Here is a 15,771-nt window from a genome sequence, read left to right as displayed (position 1 = left end):
ACACGTGAGGTGGGATTGTTGCGGCATCAAGTGATGCGTTATTTTATGATTACTTTTGAAAGTGCCCTTGAGAGCCTGGTGCCCATGCTCCAAATTGTGGCTTTTTAAATAACCTTTGCTTCCTTCGAAATAAAATCTTTATTTGTGAGGTGGCGCTTGTCTCGCCGTTACCAACGTTTCTACGCCTTAATTGCATATTTCGTGAAAATAAACTTGCTCAAATATTTTCACTTTCCACGTCTAATAATAAATGAAATTTATTTCCTGATGCGGTTATAAACAGTTGCTTTTATAACAGTCCCGAAACAGTGGATCTCAAAAACATTCTGTGTATTTTAAACTGACGCTTTAATTCTGGTGTATTCCGCTGTGTAAAGCTTCAACAGAGAATAGCATCCAACCATTGAATTAATTGTGTAAAAACATTATTATAGTGTCTGAACCCCGAGAAAGACCTTGCGATATCCTTAGCTTCTGCCGACAGCATGACATAAATATATTAAATATTTCCGCGACTACGGATTCCAACCCGAGCCTGCGCGAAAACATCGCCTTCGCTGGCCAGTGGACGAGAGTACTATGCTATTGCCGTTTTTTCAACATGGTATTTATTACAGCGAAGCAATGTTCTATGTACAGGAACTATGTGTAAACCACGATGAAAATAACCAAAAACCTAAACAATGGGTAATACGACACATCTAAACAACCAAAAACGAGAAAAGACGCGACACAGAGCACATCACTGCAACAATCCCCATCGCAAATTACTATTATCGCAAAGCAACACAATGCATAATACGACACACCTTAACAAACACGAGAAAAGACGTGGCAGAGGGCCCATCACTACAAAAAACGCAATCGGAAATCACCAAAATGCTATTACGACACACCGTAACAATCATACACGAGAGAAGACACGACTCAAGCGCATATCAACAACAATCGCAATTGCAAATAAACACAATGAGTAAACGAGAGCATAACAAAAGAGCACGAGAAGACGCGACACAGGGCTCATCACTAACACAATCGCAATCGGAGATCCCTAAAATCGCAAATAAACATTTTCCATAATGCGGCACACCAAACCTTAACAACCAAGCACGAGAGAAGACGCGACCCGGGCCCATCACTACAACAATCGCAACCGCAAGTCATTAAAATCGCAAATAACGCAAACGTAATACGACACAGCCCAGCAACCAAATAACGCAAATTACTAAAACCTGAAATCAACACAATGATTAATAAGACACACTTTAACAACCACACACGAGAGAAGAGGCGACACAGGGCCCATCGCTACAATAATCCCAATCGAAAGTCCCTAAAATCGCAAATCAACATATTGCATAATACGACACACCACACCTTAACAACCAAACACGAGAGAAGGCACGACACAGGGCCCATGACTGCAACAACCGCAAGCGCAAGTCAATCGCAAATCAAAAGAATGCGTAATACGACACACCCTAAAAACCAACCAACGCAAATTACTAAAATCTCAAATCAACACAATGCATAATATGACACACCTTCACAGCCAAGCACAAGGGAAGACACAACAAAGGAGCCATCACTATAACAATCGCAATCTCAAATGATTAAAATCGCCAATCTACACACTACATAATACGACACACTTTAACAACCAAGCACGAGAGAAGACGCGACACAGCGCCCATAACTACAATAGCAATCGCAAATCAACACAATACATAATACGACACACCTTAACAACCAAACATTACAGAAGACGCGACATAGGGCCCATCACTAAGCCAATCGCAATCGCAAATCACTACAATCGCAAATGAACACAACGCACAATACGACACACATTAAGGAACTATAGACGCCAAAGTTTTGCTCGCATGTATCTTTCAAAAGATTCCTTAGACGTTCATATACATGCAGCACCCAGTGTTATTCATGTAGGAATGTTAAGTAATTTATAACTCAATTTCTTGACGCTGTTCCGGTTTCAGTTTCATAGACTAGAGGACGACTGTGACGTCAAGTTGATGTTTTGGTCATGTGATCGACTACCACAGATAACAAAGACGCTCAAAGGTGATTTTTTTCATTCCAGGTATTGCAAAAGGCTGGTAAAAATGTCACAGTGAATCAAAACTACGTATCAGCAATTATACTAGATTTTTGGAGGATCACGTGACCAACATATCAAATTCACGTTACAGTCGTCGTTCGGTCAATGAATCAGAAACCGAAAGAGCATGAGAGAGGAAATTTCATAACAAATTATTGTTTGCTTGTAGGAAAATACCACCCAGTAATTCATGTATTCTAATCTCTAACGCATCGCTTGATACATGAAAACTCGCAATAAAATTATATGTCTATAGTTCTTTAACAACTAAAACAAATCAATATATTCGGAAATAAAGGCAATGCATAATACCAGAGACCTTGACCAAACACGAAAGAAGCCGCGACACAGTGCCCATAACTACAAAAATGTAATCGCAAGACAAAAAAACCTCAAATCAACACAATCCATAATACGACACACCTTAACAGCCAAACATGAGAAACGACGCGACACATTGCACATGCCGACAGTCGCCATCGCAAGACACTAAAATCGCAAATGAACACAATGCATAGTACGACACACCTTAACAACCAAACACGAGAGACGACTTTACACAGGGAACATAACTACCACAACCACAAATTCAACTCAACACAGTGCATAATATGACAAACCTTAACAACCAAGCACGAGGGAAAACGCAGGACAGGGCACATTACTGCAACAACAAACGGAAATCAAGACAATGCATAATAGGACACACCTTAACAACCAAACACTAGAAAACACGCAACATAGGGCTCACAACTACAACAACCACAAACGCAAATCAACACAATGGATGATACGACACACCTAACAACCAAACAGGAGCAAAGACGTGGCACAGGGCACATCACTACAACAACCACAAAAGCAAATCAACACAATCCATAATTGGACACACCTTAACAACCAAAAACCAGAAAAGACTCGACACAGGATCCATCGCTAGTGCAATCGCAATCGCAAATCAGCACTATGCACAATACAAGACACCTTAACAACAAAACACAAAGAGAAGACACGACACAGAGCACATCACTACAACAACCACAAAAGCAAATCAAAACAATCCATAATAGGACACACCTTAACAACCAAACACAAGAAAAGACACAACACAGAGCACACAACTACAAACACCACAAACGCAAATCTACACAATGCATAATTTAACACGCCTTAACCACCAAACTCTAGAAAATACGTGCCACAGGGCCCATCGCTAGAGCAATCGCAATCGCAAATCAGCAATATGCCCAATATGACACGCCTTGACGATCAAACACGAGAGAAGACGCGACACAAAGCCCATCACTACAACAATTCAAAACGCAAATCGATATGTCCGCAAATCAACACAATGAATAATATGACACACCTTAACAACCAAACAGGAGTGAAGACTCAACACAGGGCACGTCACTACAGCAACCACAAACGCAAATCAACACAATGCATATCACGACACACCCTTCTATCGAAGACCTTTACACAGGGCACATTACTACAACAACCACAAATGCAAATCAACACAACGCATAATATGACACACTTTAACAACCAAACAGGAGAGAAAACTCCACAAATGCACATAACTGCAGCAGCCACCGATGCAAATGAACAAAATGCATATTACGACACACCTTAACAACCAAACACGAGAGAAGACTCGACACAGGGCCCATCCCTACAGCAATCGCAATCGCAAATCAGCACTATGTGCAATATGACACGCCTTAACAACCAAACACGAATGAAGACGCGACACAAAGCCAATCACTACAACAAACGCAATCGCAAATCACTGCTATCACAAATTAACACAATCAATAATACGACATACCTTAACAACGAAACACTAGGAAAGACACGACTCAGGGCACATCACTACAACCACAAACGCCAGTCAACACAATGCATTATATGACTTACCTTAACAACTAAGCATTAGAGAAGACGCGACGCAGGGCTCATCACACCAGCAATCGCAAATCAGCACAATGCATAATATAGCACGCTTCAACAGCCAAAGACAAGACAAGACGTGACACAAACCAGATTACTAAAACAATCACATTCACAAATCACTACGATCGCAAATCAACGCAACCTATATTACCACACAATTTAACAACCAAGCACGATAGAACACGCGACACAGGGCCAATAACCACAACAATCGCCATCGCAAATCATCACAATGCATAATACGACAGACCGTAACAACTAAACACGAGAGAAGACACGACACAAACCCCATCACTACAACAATCGCAATCGCAAATCACTACTACCGCAAATCAACACAATCCATAATATAACACACATTAACAACCAATCACCAGAGAAGACGCGACGCAGGACACATCACAACAACCACAAACGCAAACTAACAAAACACATAATACGACGCAAACACCAGAGAAGACTCTACATATACCACAAACGCAAATCAACACTACGCACAATACGACACGCCTTAATAACCAAACACGAGAGAACAGAGGTGACATAAAGCCCATCACTACAAGAAAGCAATCGCAAATCACTATGATCGCAAATCATCAGAATCCATAATACAACACACCTTAACAACCAAACACCAGGGAAGGCGTGCCACAGACCCATCGCTAGAGCAATCTCAATTGGAAATCAGCAGTATGCACAATAGGACACGCCTTAACAATCAAACACGAGAGAAGACGGGACACAAAGACCATCACTATACCAATCGCAATCCCAAATCACTATGAACGCAAATCAACACAATTCATAATATAACACACCTTAACAACCAAACACGAGAGAAGACGCGACAGCGATCACATCACTACAACAACCACGAACGCAAATCAACACAGTGCATAATACGGCAAACCTTAACAACCAAACAGTAGCAAAGACTCGACAAGGGGCACATCACTACAACAACCGCAAACGCAAATCAACACAATCCATATTACGACACAGCCTTCGAGGGAAAACGCGACACAGGGCACATCACTACAACAACCACGAACGCAAATCTACACATTGCATAATAAAACACACCTTCAAAAACCTAACCGGAGCAAAGACTGGACGCAGGGCACATCATGACAACAACCAAAAACGCAAATCAACCCAATCCATATTACGACCAACGCTTCGAGAGAAGTCGCGACACAGGGCACATGAATACAACAACCACAAACGCAAATCAACACAATCCATAATAGTACACACCTTAACAACCAAACACTAGAAAAGACCACACAAAGGACACAACTACAAACACCACAAACGCAAATCAACAAAATGCATAATACAACACACCTTAACGACCACCCTAGAAAATATGCGCCACACGGCCCATCGCTAGAGCAATCACAATCGCAAACCAGCAATACGCACATTATGACACGCCTTGACAACCAAACACGAGAGAACACGCGACACAGTACCCATCACTACAACAATTGCAATCGGAAATCACTATGGTCGCAAATCAACACAGTGCATAATACGACACACCTTAACTACCAAACAGGAGAGAAGACTCGACATAGGGCACATCACAACAACCACAAACGCAAATAAACACAATTCATATTACAACACCTTGACAATCAAGCACGAGAAAAGACGCGGCACAGGGACCATCACAACAGCAATCTCAATCGTAAATCAGCACAATGCTTAATATAACACGCTTTAATAACCTTACACTTGAGAAGACGCGACACAAACTCCATCACTACAACAATCGCAAATCACTACGATCGCGAATCAACACAAACCATAATACCACACACTTTAACAAATAAGCACTACACAATAACACAATCCATAATAGTACACACCTTAACAACCAAACACTAGAAAAGACCACACAAAGGACACAACTACAAACACCACAAACGCAAATCAACAAAATGCATAATACAACACACCTTAACGACCACACTAGAAAATATGCGCCACACGGCCCATCGCTAGAGCAATCACAATCGCAAACCAGCAATACGCACATTATGACACGCCTTGACAACCAAACACGAGAGAACACGCGACACAGTACCCATCACTACAACAATTGCAATCGGAAATCACTATGGTCGCAAATCAACACAGTGCATAATACGACACACCTTAACTACCAAACAGGAGAGAAGACTCGACATAGGGCACATCACAACAACCACAAACGCAAATAAACACAATTCATATTACAACACCTTGACAATCAAGCACGAGAAAAGACGCGGCACAGGGACCATCACAACAGCAATCTCAATCGTAAATCAGCACAATGCTTAATATAACACGCTTTAATAACCTTACACTTGAGAAGACGCGACACAAACTCCATCACTACAACAATCGCAAATCACTACGATCGCGAATCAACACAAACCATAATACCACACACTTTAACAAATAAGCACTACACAATAACACAATCCATAATAGTACACACCTTAACAACCAAACACTAGAAAAGACCACACAAAGGACACAACTACAAACACCACAAACGCAAATCAACAAAATGCATAATACAACACACCTTAACGACCACACTAGAAAATATGCGCCACACGGCCCATCGCTAGAGCAATCACAATCGCAAACCAGCAATACGCACATTATGACACGCCTTGACAACCAAACACGAGAGAACACGCGACACAGTACCCATCACTACAACAACTTCAATTGCAAATCAACGCAATGACTAATACGATACACTTTATAAAAAAACACGACAGAAGACGCGACACAAAACCCATCGTTTCAACAATCGCAAATCACTAAAATTGAGAGTACGAATACGACACACCTAAACAACCAAACACGAAAAAAGACGTAACAAAGGGCACATCACAGAAAAAATAACAATTGTAAATCACTACAAACCAAAATCAACACCTTGCATAAAACAGCACAACTTCACAACCACTCAACGAAAACAACCAATATCGCAATTCAACACAATGCATAACACGACACACATAAAAGGACCACAGAAAGAAAATTTTGCTTGCGTTTTTTCTTCTTTCAACCAATGCATTAACATTCGTATGCATGGAGCACCCTGTGGTATTCGTGTACGAGCGCTAAGTAAGTTATACTTGAATTTCTTGACGCTGTTTCGGTTTCGGTCTCATCGACTGAACGACGAGTGTGAAGAGAAGTTGATGTTTTTGACACGTGATCGACTACCAAAAATAACATAACCGCTGACAGATCATGTATTTCATTCGAGGTATTGCAAAATGCTGGTATATATTTCATAGTGAATTAAAATTACATAACATCAAAATATTAGTTTTTCTGGTGGATCACGTGACCAAAATATCAACTTCACGTTACAGTCGTCGTTTGGCCAATGAACCCAAAACCGAATCAGTTTGAGAGAAGAAATTCCATTATAAATTATTTCCTGGTTGCAGGCAAGTACCACCAAGTACTCCATGTATTTGAATGTCTAACTTGTCGCTTCATAAAAGAAAACGCGATAAAAATAGATGTCTATAGTCCTTTAACAGCCAACCAAAAGAAGTCAACACAATGCATAATACGACAAACCTGAAACCAACCACCAGAGAAGACGCGACACAGGGTCCATCACTCCAACAACCGCAATCGCAAGCAACTAAAATCGCGAATCAATACAATCCATAATGCAAACCCCTCATTAACAAAGCATAAGAGAAGGCACGACACAGGGCCCATACTTCAACAATCGGAATTGCAGCTCGTTAAAACAGCAAATCAACACACTTCATAATACGACACACCTTATCAACCAAACACGAAAGACTCGACACAGGGCCCATCGCCACAGCAGTCGCACTCACAAATCAGCACTATGTACAATACTACACGCCTTAACAACCAAACACAAGGGAAGGCACGACACAAAGCCCATCACTACAACAATCGCAATCGAAAATCACTATGATCGCAAATCAACACAATCCATAATACGACACACCTTAACAACCAAACACAGGATAAGACGCGGCACCGGGCAGATCAATTCAACATGCACAAACGCAAATCAACGCAGTGCATTATACGACACACCTTTACAACCAAATAAGGCAGAAGTGACACGAAGCCCATCACAACAACAATCGCAATCGCAAGTCACTAAAATCGCTAATCAACACAATGCATATTACGACCCACCTTAAAACCAAACACGAGAGAAGACCCGAAACAGAGCACAATAATACAACAGCCACAAACGCAAATCAACACAATGCATAATACGACACACCTTAACAACCAAGCACGAGAGAACACTAGACACAGGGCCCATCGCTACAACAATCGCAGTCGTAAATCAGCACTATGCACAATATGACACGCCTTAACAACGAAACACGAGAGAAGTCGACACATAAAGCCCCTCACTACATCAATCGCAATCTCAAATCACTATGATCCCAAATCAACAAAATCCATACTACCACACACTAACAACTAAGCACAACAGAAGACACGACACAGGGCACATCACTACAACCACAGCAATTGGAAATCTACACAATGCATTATACGACAAATCTTAACAACCAAGCATGAGAGAACACGCGACACCGATCCCAGCACAACAGCAATCGCAATTACAAATCAGCACAATGCATAATATAACACGCCTTAGCAACCAAACACGAGAGAAGACGCGACACAAACGCCATCAATACAACAATCGCAATTGCAAACACTACGACCGCAAATCAATACAATCCATACCACCATACACTAACAACTAAGCACAACAAAAGACGCGACACGGGGCGCATCACTACAATAAACCACAAACGCAATTCAACACAATGCAATAAATGACACACCTTAACAACTATGCATTAGCGAAGACGCGACACAGGGGCCATCACACCAGCAATACGACACACCTTAATAACCAAAGACGAGAGAAGACGCACAGAAAGCCCATCACTACAACAATTGCAATCGCCAATCACAACCATCGCAAATCAACACAGTTCATAATACCACACACTTTAACAACTTAGCACAACAGAAGACACGATACAGGGCACATCACTACTACAACCGCAATTGTAAATCAACACAATGCATAATACGATACACCATAACAACGAGACACGACACAAGACGCGACACAAAACCCATCGCTCGAACAATCGCAAATCACTAAAATCCCAAATTAACACAATCTATATTACGACACACCATAACAACCAAACACGAGAAAAGACGTGAAAAAGGGCAAATCACAGCAACAATAGCAATCGGAAATCACTACAAACGCAAATCAACACATTGCATGATACAACACACCTTCACAACCAATCAATGAATACCATTAAAACTGCAATTGAACACAATGCACAATACAACACACACTAAGGACAGCAGACACCGGAGTATTGCTTGCGTGTTTTCTTTCAGAAGAGCGAGGTTCCGGGCTAGTTGGTAATGCATTATACTTTGAAACAGCGCGGTGAAACGCGGAGAACACGAAGAAACGACACTCACGAGCGCTCTTCTTCTTTCAACCGATGAATTAGACATTCGTATGCAGGGGGCATCCTGTGGTATTCGTGTACGAGCGTTTATAGTAATTTATAACTATTTCCAAACGCTGTTTCGGTTTCACTTTCATTGACTGAACAACGAGTGTGACATCAAGTTGATGTTTTGGTCACGTGATCGACTGACAAAAATAACATAACCGCTGACAGGTCATTTATTTTTCATCAAAGTTATTGTAAGAGGCTACTATAAATGTCATAGTGAAATAAAACTACATATCAGCAATTATATTAGTTTTTCTGGAGGATCACGTGACCAAAACATCAACTTCGTTACAGTCGTCGTTCGGTTAATGAGCCCAAAACCGAAACATCGTGAGAGAAGAAATTCCATCATAAATTGCTTCGTGGTTGTAGGCAAATACCACCCAGAAATCCATGTATTTTAATGTCTAATGCATCGCTAGGTATAATAAAACGCGCAATAAAATTACATAGCCGTTTAATAACCAACCAAATGAAATCAGTAACATCGGAAATCAACGCAATGCATAATACTACAAACCTCAACCAACCACGAGAGAAGACGCGAAACAGGGCACATCAATACAACAATCGCAATCGCCAGTTACTAAAATCGCAAATCAACACAGTGCATAATATAAACACATTTGCAACCAAACATGAAAAAAGACACGACACAGGGCCCAGACTACAAAAATCGGGATCACAAGTCAGTATAATCGCAAATCAACACAATCCATAATATGACACACCTTAACAACCAAACACGAGAGATGACGTGACAGAGGGCCCATCACTACAACAGGAAATCAACACAGTGCATAATGTGACAAACCTTAAGAACCAAGCACGAGAAGACGCGACAGAGGCGACATTACTACAACAACAACAAACTCAAATCAAGACAATGGCATAATGCGACACTCCTTAACCACCAAACACGAGAGAAGACTCGACACAGGGCACAACACTACACCAACCACATACGCAAATCAGAACAAAGCACAATATGACACACCTTAACAGCCAAACACCAGAGAACACACGACATAAAGCCCCTCACTACAACAATCGCAATCGCAAATCAACACAATTCATAATATGACATGCATTAACAACCAAACACCAGAAAAGACACGACACAGGCCACACCACTACAGCAACCACAAACGCAAAACACAGGGAAAAATATGACAAATCTTAACAACAGGCAATATACGCGACACAGGACACATTACTTCAACAAACGCATATCAAGACAATGCATAATACGACACACCTTAACAATCAAACAAGAGAGAAGACTCGACACAGAGTCCATCGCTACAGCAATACCAATCGCAAATCAGCACTATGCACAATATGACACCGTTTAGCAACGAAACACGAGAGAAGACGCGCCACAGGGCACATCACTACAACAACCGCAAACACAAATCAACACAATGCATAATACGACCCACCTTAAAAACCAAACAGGAGAGAAGACTCGCCATAAGGCAGATCACTACAACAATATCAAACGCAAATCAACACAATCCATAATACGACACACTTTAACAACCAAACACGAGAGAAGACTCGACACAGGGCCCATCGCTACAGCAATCGCAATCGCAACCCACTAAATCCCAAATCAACAGAATGCATGACACGACAGACCTTAAGAACCAAAAACCAGAACAGACGCGATTCTGAGCACATCCTACAACGACTACAAACGCAAATTAACACAATGCTTATTATGACATCCTTAACAGCCATACAACAGAGAAATCTCGACACAGGGGTCATCACTACAACAACCACAAGCGCAAATCAACACAATGCATAATACGACACCCCTTGACAACTAAGCAGGAGAGAAGACGCGACACAGGGCCCATCACACCAGCAATCGCAATCGCAAATCAGCACAGTACATAACATAACACGCCTTAAAAACCAAACACAAGAAAAGACACGACGCAAACCACATCACTACAACAATCGAAATCGCAAATCGCTCCGATCGCCAGTCAGCACAATCCATAATACAACACACTTTAACAACCTAACACGAGCGAAGACGCAACACAAGGCCAATAACCACAACAATCGCAATCGCAAATCAACAGAATGAATTTATACGACTGTGATGGGAAAGAGGACTGCAGGTTCACATTATCTCAGCGTAAAAGGTCGAAGAAATAAACCCAGGCGGCATGTGGGAAAAAAGGAAACTCTATTGTGAGAAACTAAGAGAAAAGGAATTAAAAACACATAAACAGGAAAACTGATAAAGAGAACACTCGCGACAGACAAAGGAAAGGTAGAAGGACAAAGAGGAAGCATTCACTCAACGTTCGGCGGAACGTTCATCGTCCTGAGTGTGCTCTGTGAAGGTGGTGCGTCGGCCGAGGAGGTGTGGCGGGGCGTTGGCACAATCAAGCCCTCAGGTCGACGCTCTGGTGGACGACAGGGTCAGGTAGTCCGGGCACGCCGTGGTGGAGAGAAAGGCAGCCCCCAGGTCTGGTAATCCGGGGATGCCGTGGTGGATAGAAAGGCGGTCCCCAGGTCTGGTAGTCCGGGAAGCAGCGGAGAAGACCAAGCGCCCCGTGTTCTGAAGCTGCCGCACAGGAAGGGAACCGCGGTGCCTAGGTCTGGTGGGCCTGGCCCTCGACGACGGCTGTCCAGGTCTGGTAGCCCGGAAGTCTGCGGCTAAGGCCCAAGTCTGGAAATTCGGGGAGCCAGCAGATCTTCCCCACGTCCGTCGCCGACCGCGTTCCAAACGTTCTCCCTCCCACGCGCTCTTCGCCACGTCTCCTTCTTTTTTTCTTCCCCTTGAGCGTCTTCGCCCGCCGCAGTGTGGCGCTAGCTTCTGACAACGACACACCTTGACAACCAAGTACGAGAAAAGACGCGACACAGGGCTCATCACAACAGCAATCGCAATCGCAAATCAGCACAATGCATAATATAACACGCCTTAACAACCAAACACGTGAGAAAACGCGACGGAAACTCCATCATTAGAACTATCGCAAATCAACACAATCCATAATACCACACACTTTAACAACTGAACGCTACAGAAGACACGACACAGGGCTCATCACTACAATTGCAAATCAACAGAATGACTAATACGACGCACCTTATCGACAAAACACGAGAGAAGACTCGACACAGGGCCCATCGCCACAGCAGTCGCACTCACAAATCAGCACTATACACAATATGGCGCGCCTTAACCGCCAAACACTAGGAAAGGCGCGACACAAAGCCGATCAATAGAACAATCGCAATCGATAATCACTATGATCGCAAATCAACACAATCCATAATACGACCCACCTTAACAACCAAACACGGGATAAGACGCGGCACCGGGCAGATCACCACAACATGCACAAACGCAAATCAACACAGTGCATCATACGACACACCTTAACAACTAAACACGACAGAAGAAGTGACATGAAGCCCATCACTACAACAATCGCAATCGCAAGTCACTAAAATCGCTAATCAACACAATGCATATTACGACGCACCTTGAAAACCAAACACGAGAGAAGACGCGAAACAGAGCACAATACAACCACAAGCGCAAATCAACACACTGCATAAACGACGCCCCTTCACAACCAAACACGAGAGAACACTCGACACAGGGCCCATCGCTACAATAATCGCAGTCGTAAACCAGCACTATGCACAATATGACACGCCTTGACAACGAAACACGAGAGAAGACGAAACTTAAAGTCCATCAGTACAAGAATCGCAATCGCAAATCACTATGATCGCAAATCAACACAATTCAATAATACGACACACCTAATCAACCAAAGACGAGAAAAGAGGCGATACAGGGCATAAACACAACAATCTCAATTGCAAATCAACACAACGCTTAATACGACACATCTTAACAACCAAGCATGAGAGAAGACGCGACACAGATCCCATCACAACAGCAATCACAATCGCGAATCAGCACAATGCATAATATAACACGCCTTAGCAACCAAACACGATAGAAGACGCGACACAAACCCCATCACTACAACAATCACTATCGCAAACACTACGATCGCAAATCAACACAATCCATAATACCGCACACTAACAACTAAACACAACAGAAGACACGACACAGGGCAGGGCACATCCCAACAAACAGAAACGCAAATCGACATAATAATAGACACACCTAAACAACCAAGCACAAGAAAAGACGCGACAAAGCGCATGTCGGAGCTACGAGGAGATCATAGATCTCAGCAAATAGGAAGTCGAGGTCTCGCGTAACCTCATTGATAGCTCGCTGAAAAGTCTGCGCCGCGTTGCGCGCGCCAGAATTCATCCCGCACGTACTCAAATAGGGCGAACGGTGTGGTAATGGCCGTCTTCGGAATATCAGCTGGCTCCACGGGAATTTGATGATAAGCCTTCATTAAGTCAATTTTATAGAAGATCGTGCACCCAGCTAGATTTTATGTGAAGTCCCCAGATTTGATGTGAGGAAGTGGATAGCGGTCTGGTAAAGTGTGAGCGTTCAGGGCGCGGTTGCTGGAGGAAGGGCGCACTATGCCCAATTGCTGGAGGAAGGGTGTACTATGCCGAGTTCCAGCATGTGTTCGAACTGACGGGGAGCGATAGCGAGGCGTTTTCCCGACAAACGGCGAGGGCGAGCAAACAGCGGAGGTCCCGAAGTCAGTATGTGGTAAGTGATCGAGTGCTTCACCGGTGACTCTCTTGTATGCGGCATTGTGATGTTGGGAAAATCAGCCAGAACTTTCGCATACGGCGAAACAGGGACGAGAGCGCGAAGCCCCGTCACCGCAGTGGTGGAGAGTACGCCTTTGACGAAGAAGTGCGTGCTGAGATCTCTGAGGCGATGAGCTTGCATGTCGACGGCTAAGTTGAAGAAACTGAGGAATTCCGCGCCGAGAACAGCTCGCGAGGCGTCAGCGATAATGAAAATCCAGCGAAACGTGCGGCGCAATCCGAGCCTAAGCGTCAGGGACCGTTGGCCGTACCTGCGAATGGGGGAGTTGTTGATCGCTCGGTGCGGAGAGGGCTGTTCGTTGAGACGGTGATCTGCCGAAGAGGCCGCTATGACGCTGACTTGTGCTCCCGTGTCGACCAGGAAACGAGTGCCAGTAATCTTGTTCGAGACGAAAAAGAGGCGGCATGTCCATCCATCCGCACCACTTGCCGCCGTCAATGACTGGTCGCAGCGTTTCCCGACCAGGAGCACGGGTGTGTGCACTTGCGGGCAGAGCTGCCGAAATTACGGTGGTACCAGAAGACAGCCTAGGGCGAGGTGACTGGTCACGCGTTGGGTGGTTGAGATTCCGGGGAGCGGCGGCGTGGCCTGAACCTCGGCGGAGAACGGCACGGCAAAGGCGTGAAGACCTCGAGCCAACTGGCAAGAGAATCAAGCCGACATTCGATGCTGGCATGCTGGGAGTCTGCGGCAGTAGTTGGAGGCGGACTGGTGACAGAGCTGACGTTGGGGAGCCGTGAGTAGTCCGCAACATGGTCAGCGAGTTCAGCGAGCTTGTCTAATGAAACATCACCCGATTGTGCGAGGATAGGGACCATGTGTTGGGGAAGACGCTGAAGGAATAACTCACGCAGAAGTGGGTCGTGCAGTGCAGCGGAGTCTCCCAGAAGCTGGCGCATGTGACGGAGGAGCTGTGAAGGGCGGCTGTCATCAATCTCCGTAGCGCTGAGGAGCCGCTGGAGCTTGGTGCGCTCGGACGCGGACTGGCGGTCGATGAGAACTGCCTTCAACGTGTCGAAGGGGCGAGCCGTGTCTGGCGAGCTGATGACGTCCACTAAGTCCTCAGCGACGTCAGGAGGCAGGGTGGACACCCGCACCCGGTGTAGAAACTTGGTCCCTTGGCTGGTGATAAGTCGCGGCTGGAAATGCGTCTCAACCCGCAGGAGCCAGGCGCGGGGGCTATTGGGCCAATATGGCGGCAGGCTGACTGGCTGGAACACGGCCACCGAAGCACCGAGAGGCTGAGCGCTCTGGGGCGTGTCGCCGCTGGTAGGAAGGGCAGAAGAGCCAGGGGAATCCATGTAGGATGATGGGGTTGCGTGTTCGAAGCCGGGTCGCCAAATCTA

The 15,771-nt window shown here is 44.3% G+C and overlaps 1 pseudogene; it reads right to left on the bottom strand.

Annotated features, from left to right (window-relative positions):
* Positions 1–14,129: 14,129 nt before the first annotated feature.
* LOC144114978 (uncharacterized) lies at positions 14,130–15,324 on the bottom strand (annotated as a pseudogene).
* Between the last annotated feature and the right edge of the window lie 447 nt (positions 15,325–15,771).

Source organism: Amblyomma americanum, chromosome 1 (genome assembly GCF_052857255.1).
Source record: "Amblyomma americanum isolate KBUSLIRL-KWMA chromosome 1, ASM5285725v1, whole genome shotgun sequence".
In the NCBI taxonomy this organism is placed as follows: Eukaryota; Metazoa; Arthropoda; class Arachnida; order Ixodida; family Ixodidae; genus Amblyomma; species Amblyomma americanum.
This window is presented reverse-complemented; position numbering and strand designations above follow the sequence as displayed.